This window comes from Cornus florida, unplaced genomic scaffold (assembly GCF_030987335.1).
Source record: "Cornus florida cultivar Cherokee Brave unplaced genomic scaffold, ASM3098733v1 CherokeeBrave_3.0.0_Hap2_Chr06, whole genome shotgun sequence".
Classification (NCBI taxonomy): domain Eukaryota; kingdom Viridiplantae; phylum Streptophyta; class Magnoliopsida; order Cornales; family Cornaceae; genus Cornus; species Cornus florida.
The window spans coordinates 30,695,442-30,702,448 of NW_026775576.1; the positions used below are offsets into that span (position 1 = coordinate 30,695,442).

Here is a 7,007-nt window from a genome sequence, read left to right on the forward strand (position 1 = left end):
TTACGCTGCCCTCCGTCTGCCCCTTCTACTTCTATAGATACCCCTCCACCACATATAGATTAGTTGTCTAAGGCTTTTCTAATCTTTTCTTTTGCTAAATAGGCACTTTTGTTGACTAAGGCAGTATTTTTTATGTATTTCATTCTCTATGCTGTATTTATGCCTTAAGTCTGTCATTTCAAAAGCATTGTACTGATTCTGATCATTTATATACATGTTTTTTGCCTATCTTGTACTTGTGTTGATATATGAGCTTTATATGATATTTCTTTACTATTACTCCATATACTTGATACTTTAATGTATGTTGGAGTTTGTTGATTTTGCCAGGTACTACAGACTAAGTTTGGGGGTGATTTCTTTATTTTGCCCTCTCATGCTTTATTTTGGTATCTCTTTGTTAGTCTAGTTTTATGGTAATATCTTTCTAACTCTCTTCTATTTTCACACATTGAGGACAATGTGCACATTAAGTTTGGAGGTAAAGGAAATTCAAAATTTTTAATGGAATAACACAAGGTTTTGAAAATTTGATATTACATGCATGATTTTGAGTCTGTTGATTGTTAGGTATTCTTTTTATAGTCTGATGTTGGTTAGGAATGGTTTGTATGCTAATATAATGTTGAAAAGGAATTCTTGAATTTTTTTGAAATCAGTTGGTGGCATGTGGTCCACTTTGTTAGAAAGATTATTAGCTGATGAAATTGATATCTGAAATACTCCACTTTGCGTATATTCACACTTGCATGATTTCTGTAGGGTATAAACTAGAAGTCTTACTTTGTTTTAAGTTAAACTGAAATGTGTAGGTGAATTTGATGATTTTGATAACCAAGGTATAAAAATAAATAAATAAATAAAAAACGAGAGATAAAAAAAAGAAAAGCTTTGAAAAGGTATGTATGCAAGGGTGTGCTTTGACACCTAATGCCCTAAGACCATCTGGTTTGGGAGTTATTGGCTGAAACACTACAAGAAAAACAATTTTTTAGAACACCTTTTTTACCACGGTTTTAAAATAACCGTGATAGAAAGTAATATATTTTACCACAATTATTGTAAAACCGTAATAGAAAAACTTTCTACCACAGTTAATGAAAAATCGTAGTAATAATTATACTTTCTACCACGGTTATAATAGAATTGTGGTAGAAAGTGAATTAATTTCACTTAAATTTAGCACATCTTTACCTAACCTTTTATACCGCTCTTTCTACCACGGTTAATGAAAAACCGTGGTAGCAAGTTATTTTAGCACGGTTCAGGTACCGTTATAGAAAGTGAATTTGGTTTAAGGCTATTCGTGGGTCATATTCCCGCTACTTTTTTTTAATTTTAGGGCAAATCATTTCAGACCACTACGCATTCAATTTTAGGGCAAATCATTTCAGCCTCCCAAATCGCCTCCACCTCTATTCTGCCCTCTCTCTGTCTCTGCAACTGCAAACTACAAAATCTACAAGAATCAGATCAGCCTCCCAAATCGCCTCCATCTCTATTCTCGTTCTCAACTCTGAACTTGCCCCCTCTCTGTCTCTGCAACTACAAACTACAAAATCTACAAGAATCAGAACCCATATCAGCATATCATTTCAGATTGTTCAAAAAATCAAAACCCATATCCTTCAGTTTCCATCGCCCGCTGTTCCAGTTCGAGTTCGCCGTTCGAAAGCTTCAGCCTCAGGCCCGTTGTCTCTCAACTCTCAAGCCCTCTCTACTCTCTCATAAGGATGACGTTGAGTAACGACTTGAAGATCAGCAATCGACCAAAATTACAGAACTCTACAGGTAAATGTTTCTCTTATATCTTTCATCTCAATATGTTGGCGAAATATTTATCTCCGTATGTGGATAAGTAATTGTGATGAAAAATCAGTTGGGGATTTTGGGATTTGAGGATTTTACTAAATTAATTTAATGTAATTTATTGATTTTCTTGAAGCCCTAGTTTTAATTAGGGAGTTCTATTATGTTTTATGTTTGTGAATTAATTAAAAAGGAGACGTTGGTTATAAAGACTATTGCTGAGATAATGAAGCTCAGAAATGTGCACTCAAGGTTCAGACTTATAAGACCGGACTGGTGACGGCTCACCACATGAGCAAATTCAAAATTCCTAGGCACAGAAAAGAGGCGAGTGAGATTGGTATGGATCGCAAAGATAATCAATCTCCACAAGGTTCGATTTTACTTTTATAATCATCTTTTCTTTACCAAATTCCAACTGGGTAATCTTTCATCACTCTCTCTCTCTAAATTGCAGGTGAGACTGCTCGGATTCTGGTGGAATTCCTGGAAGTGGTCATCACTTGTATTGTTTTTCTCAAAGAAGTATATCCTCCTGGTACTATTTTCTCCACTCAATTCCAACTTCATTTTTCCTATTTTTATCACTGTCCGGCCAAGAATGCCCCATTTTCATATAGCTTACTTATTTTGAAATTTATGCCCACAATGTCAAACACCATCGCTAAATATTAAAATTTAGGAGTAACATGGTATTAGAGTAGACGAGTTCCTCAATTCAAATCTTATAATTAAAACTAAAACGCGTTTTGGATCAAGAGAAGACCATTTATTTATTGAGGTTGTAGTGGAACTCAAATTCGTGATGGGTTTCGATGTTTCCAAATGTTGGGATGTAGGTGCATTTGAAAGGCGGCGATATATGAATGTTGTGGTTCAGAAAGCTCAACACCCTTAGCTTCAAGAAAACATCAATTCTGCTGTCACTGGACTCCTTCCTTTTATCCAGAAGGTTTTTTCTTCCATTCTTTTATTTGTTTAAATTTCTTTTTTTGCTTAGGTAAATACTCGCACACACCCACAAATGCCCACTATGGGACTCCAAAAAAATGATTTTTTTTATAAATTTGCAATTGGATACCCTATGTGCATGTTATTTGAAGTGCATATACATATCCGCATTAATCTTGCACAAGTATGTGTTCATGTGTATTCATGTATATGTGTGGCAGTGTGTTTGTGTGCATGTATTATGTGTAGTTGTGTGAGAATGATGTATTTTAGCTGCATATATGCGTGCGACATAGTTGGGTATTGAGTAAACTGAAGCTGTACTCTTCTATTTGACAAATTGTTGATGGAAGCTCCTTACCTATTCATTCCATTGCTGGTTGATGTACCATCGAAATTGACTAAAACAAACTTGGCTTTCTATTAACCAGGGACTGGTGGAGAGAGTTGCGGTTATTTTCTTCAACATTAAAAATATCCCAGTGGAGAGATTTATTTTCAAGCTGAATGTCAACCAGTATTATGGTTCAAAGGTGGAAGAAGCTGACCTGGAGTTCTCTCTTCGATAGTTCTTGGTCAAGCTTACAGTATCAGAACCTCTCACAAATACTCTACCTTAGGGTAAGTGCTGAATGTAAGCCACTTTGATTATATAATCACCTCGTTGAGTTTTGGTAACATAATTCCCTATACTAGTGACTTAAAAGGGGTAATTATTTGGTACAATAGTAGAAGCTCGGGTTGCCAAAGCTTGAAAACACGGTTTGAGTCTCGTAACAGTCACTTTGTATAAAGTACTACCAAAAGTTTGGTTAAAATCTGGTCCAACCTTCTCAACATCATTCGCTAAATGCTTTTGTGTTTGCTCGATTTGGGAAGTATATTTGAGTTGTTAAATTTGCAAGACCGGATCAAATGTTTTAGGTGTTTTCTGATCTTTTAATAATGTACTGTGCTTTTTTTTTTTTTTTTTTTTTTTTTGAAGTATTGAGACTAGAATTGGGTCTTCAAGCTCTTATTGACTTGACAGATTGCAGGGGGGAGATAACAGCTTACTTTTGCTCTCTCCCTCAAGCTAATACAAGCAAGGATGCAGACTTATGGATCCCAACAGACACAAAGCGGTGGCAGCAACCTCCTTTAATAACACCTATTAAATCAATGAGTAGTGAACCTCTTTGTGTGCAGCTATATTTGGAACATCCAAGTTTCTCTGAACCAAAGCCTTAAGGAGAGTACAAGACGGCCACTGCAATCACTATAAAGCAGGTAAGCCCTCTCTTTTCTCTCTACATATATATATGCATGTGTGTGTGTATCTCTACATATATATATATATGCGTGTGTGTGTGTGTGTGTGTGTTTTGGCCATCTATGTGATCCAGAAACCCCAAGCACTCAAATAGTAAAACTTATCCATTAAGAAGTGAATCTTTACATTTAATGGTGTAATTTGGAAAAGAGCAAGTCTACTATGAGGGTGTTGTCACTAAGTTTATGTTCTCAGTATTATAAATAGACATACATATGGATATAAGGGTGTGAACTTAGTGAGAGTTTCCTCGTGATATATATACATACATATATTTTTTCTATTCTTGACATAGCCTAGAAACGAGGAATATACAACTTGGAAAAGAGGAGTGGAATACAACTTAAATAACTAGATATTGAAAATTAATAAGAGAAGGAAATAAATAAATAAAGTGGAGAACATGCTAAGAATTGATAAATGAGACCGTCTAAGTGTCGAGCATTTCTTTTCTTTTCTCTTGAATTCATCTAGATGACAGATAATTTATATTTATAAATCTATATTTGTGTGTGAATGGAGAGTGTGGAATGATCTCCTTTATTTGGGGGATTTGATGTTTTGCATGGTGCGGACAGGTTGTGAGGGCGATTTTCGTTATTGGTGTGGCCATCCTCCCACTCCCTGCCTTCAAGCAACTGTAATTGTATTTCGAGTGGATCCCTCTGCCAATGCCATCTTAGAGCAGCGTTCAGCAAGTTATCATACTGACCTACTCAGTGCCAAAATTTGTGCTTGCTTTGTCATATAAATTAAGATCGTTTACTTCTTCAATTCAGCTACACTTTTGGTAAGTGCTTGGATTGACTTAACCCTTCAACTTTTGTGTAGTGCTAGGATTAGGGGTGGATTTTCATGTTTAATTTGAGCTTGACTATGTCTACAACTTGTTCACTTATTCGGATGAAACTACTGCACATTACATATGCTTTAAGTTACTAAGATTATGACTCCCCTTAATTTACTAAATTCAAATGGATATAGAAAATTTACATCTCCAATTTCAACAAATTTTGATTTTGTTATTACAGTTCTGTTGAAGAAGCCATTATCTTTTATAAAGTTTCCATGCATGTCTACTATTTTCTTCACATTGTTTACTTTTTTTTTATTTTTTTCTTCCCTAACATGAATCTGACCTTGAGAAAACTTAGCTACTATTATGCAGGTCTGCCACAATACTTAGTGTTACCATGCTGGAACCTTTTAATATGCTTACATGGAAGCAAGTTGGTCTAATCGTCGGTAAAGGTATGTAAATAGTTGAAGTTCATCTTGTTTATCAGAACCTAAAATATGGTTTTTTCTTTTGAAACTGTGCATCTTTATTCTTTAATATTTTCAAGATCATACTTGGGATATAGAAGTTTTTCCCTCATTTTTTTTTTTCTTCTTCAAGTGGTGTGTATGTGTATGCTATGTAACTGAGACATGCCTATTTTGGCAAGATTTTCTCCTGCCATGGAAAGACCTGATCCGGTATTACACATTGCACCCCAATAACTTTGTCATGGTCTTTTTTGTTCTGAAGTTATCATTGTCATTCTGTGCAGTCCTTGTTACATAATATTCATGCTTGGTAACATTTGTTTAAGCTTTTCTTTGTGTGTTAATAGTTACTAGTGTTATGCCTCCTTGGATAATGTCTATGTTAAAATGTGATGCTCACAGTTCACACCTTTTATAACAAATTCTTGCATCAATTACAATAGGAACTATAGACTTCTTTTGGTTAAATGTCTGGGGTCAGCATTTCAGCAAACGGAGGCTTGGTAATTTATTGAAGATTTGTTCTTAACCGGAACTTCGCTTATTTTAAAGTTCCATGTGCATGCTTGCGTATTACTTGTGAAAAATGATTTGAAGGGCATAAAGAGAAATTGTGTTTTAATTATGTAAAATGATTTAGAAGGATGCAAAAGAGAGATTGTATTTAATTATGCAAAATGATTTAGAAGAATGCAAAGAGAGACATGTATTATAGCCTCTCTTTACCGGATTTTGAATTGGATGTGGCAACTCTACTGGCCATTGCTGTCATAGCACTGCAATAAAGTCATCTGTAGGGTGATTTGAGTTCTCCTGGTCAGGTTTCAGTCCTAAAAAAGTGTCAAAAAGAAAGAAAAATTGAATTAGCAAAGTTCATTTTCTTTGTTGAATAAAGAGTGAGCTAAGCTCAAATATAGGGTCCTCCCCTCCACTCTTGTGAGCAATTTGGGAGGGTTGTGTACTTCCAATCACCTATTAAATAAGACATGCTTAAGCTTTAATACTTGCTTTGCTTGAGTTAATACGAAGAGTAGATCTTTCAATGTACTTTTATTATAATGCTTGCTTTGCTTGGTTTAATTTTGGCAACTCTACAACTTGCTTTACATTAATTCTCTTACTTTAACTGTTACATCTTTGTAGGTCAAAGCTAGGATTGCGGGTTGCGGTTGCCGTTACTTTTTTTGTTGCCGCTATATTTTTTGTATGGCTCATGAAGAAGTTGCAAGAAGATATGAAGAATTTTTGTTTTATTTTGGTTAAGTAAATATATAAGGTGTGGATCATGTACTTTTTTAAAATTTGTATATGGTTAATTTTTGTATAAAATAATGATTTGGAATTGATTTTATATATATATATATGATGTTATTGGTCAATTGTAAATTATTTTGGTTGCGATGCTATTTTTTATTTATTTATGGTTTGCTTTTGGGGTCCTTGCAAGGCTAGTAGTAGGGAAAAAAAAGGCTTCATAAGGGTTACACTATTTAAAAAAAAAAAAAATTATATAACACTTTCTACCACTGTTCCGTAGAAAGAAAGACTTTCTACCACGGTGCGGAACCGTGGTAGAAAGAAGACTTTCTACAACGGTGCAAAACCGTGATAGAAAGTCTCTATTTTACTACTACGGTTGTTTTCATCACGGTTCAAAAACGTGACA

General features: G+C 34.8%; 1 pseudogene; it reads left to right on the top strand.

Annotated features, from left to right (window-relative positions):
* The first annotated feature begins 1,376 nt into the window (after positions 1-1,376).
* Positions 1,377-6,565, top strand: LOC132311272 (DNA polymerase zeta processivity subunit-like; annotated as a pseudogene).
* The last annotated feature ends 442 nt before the right edge of the window (positions 6,566-7,007 follow it).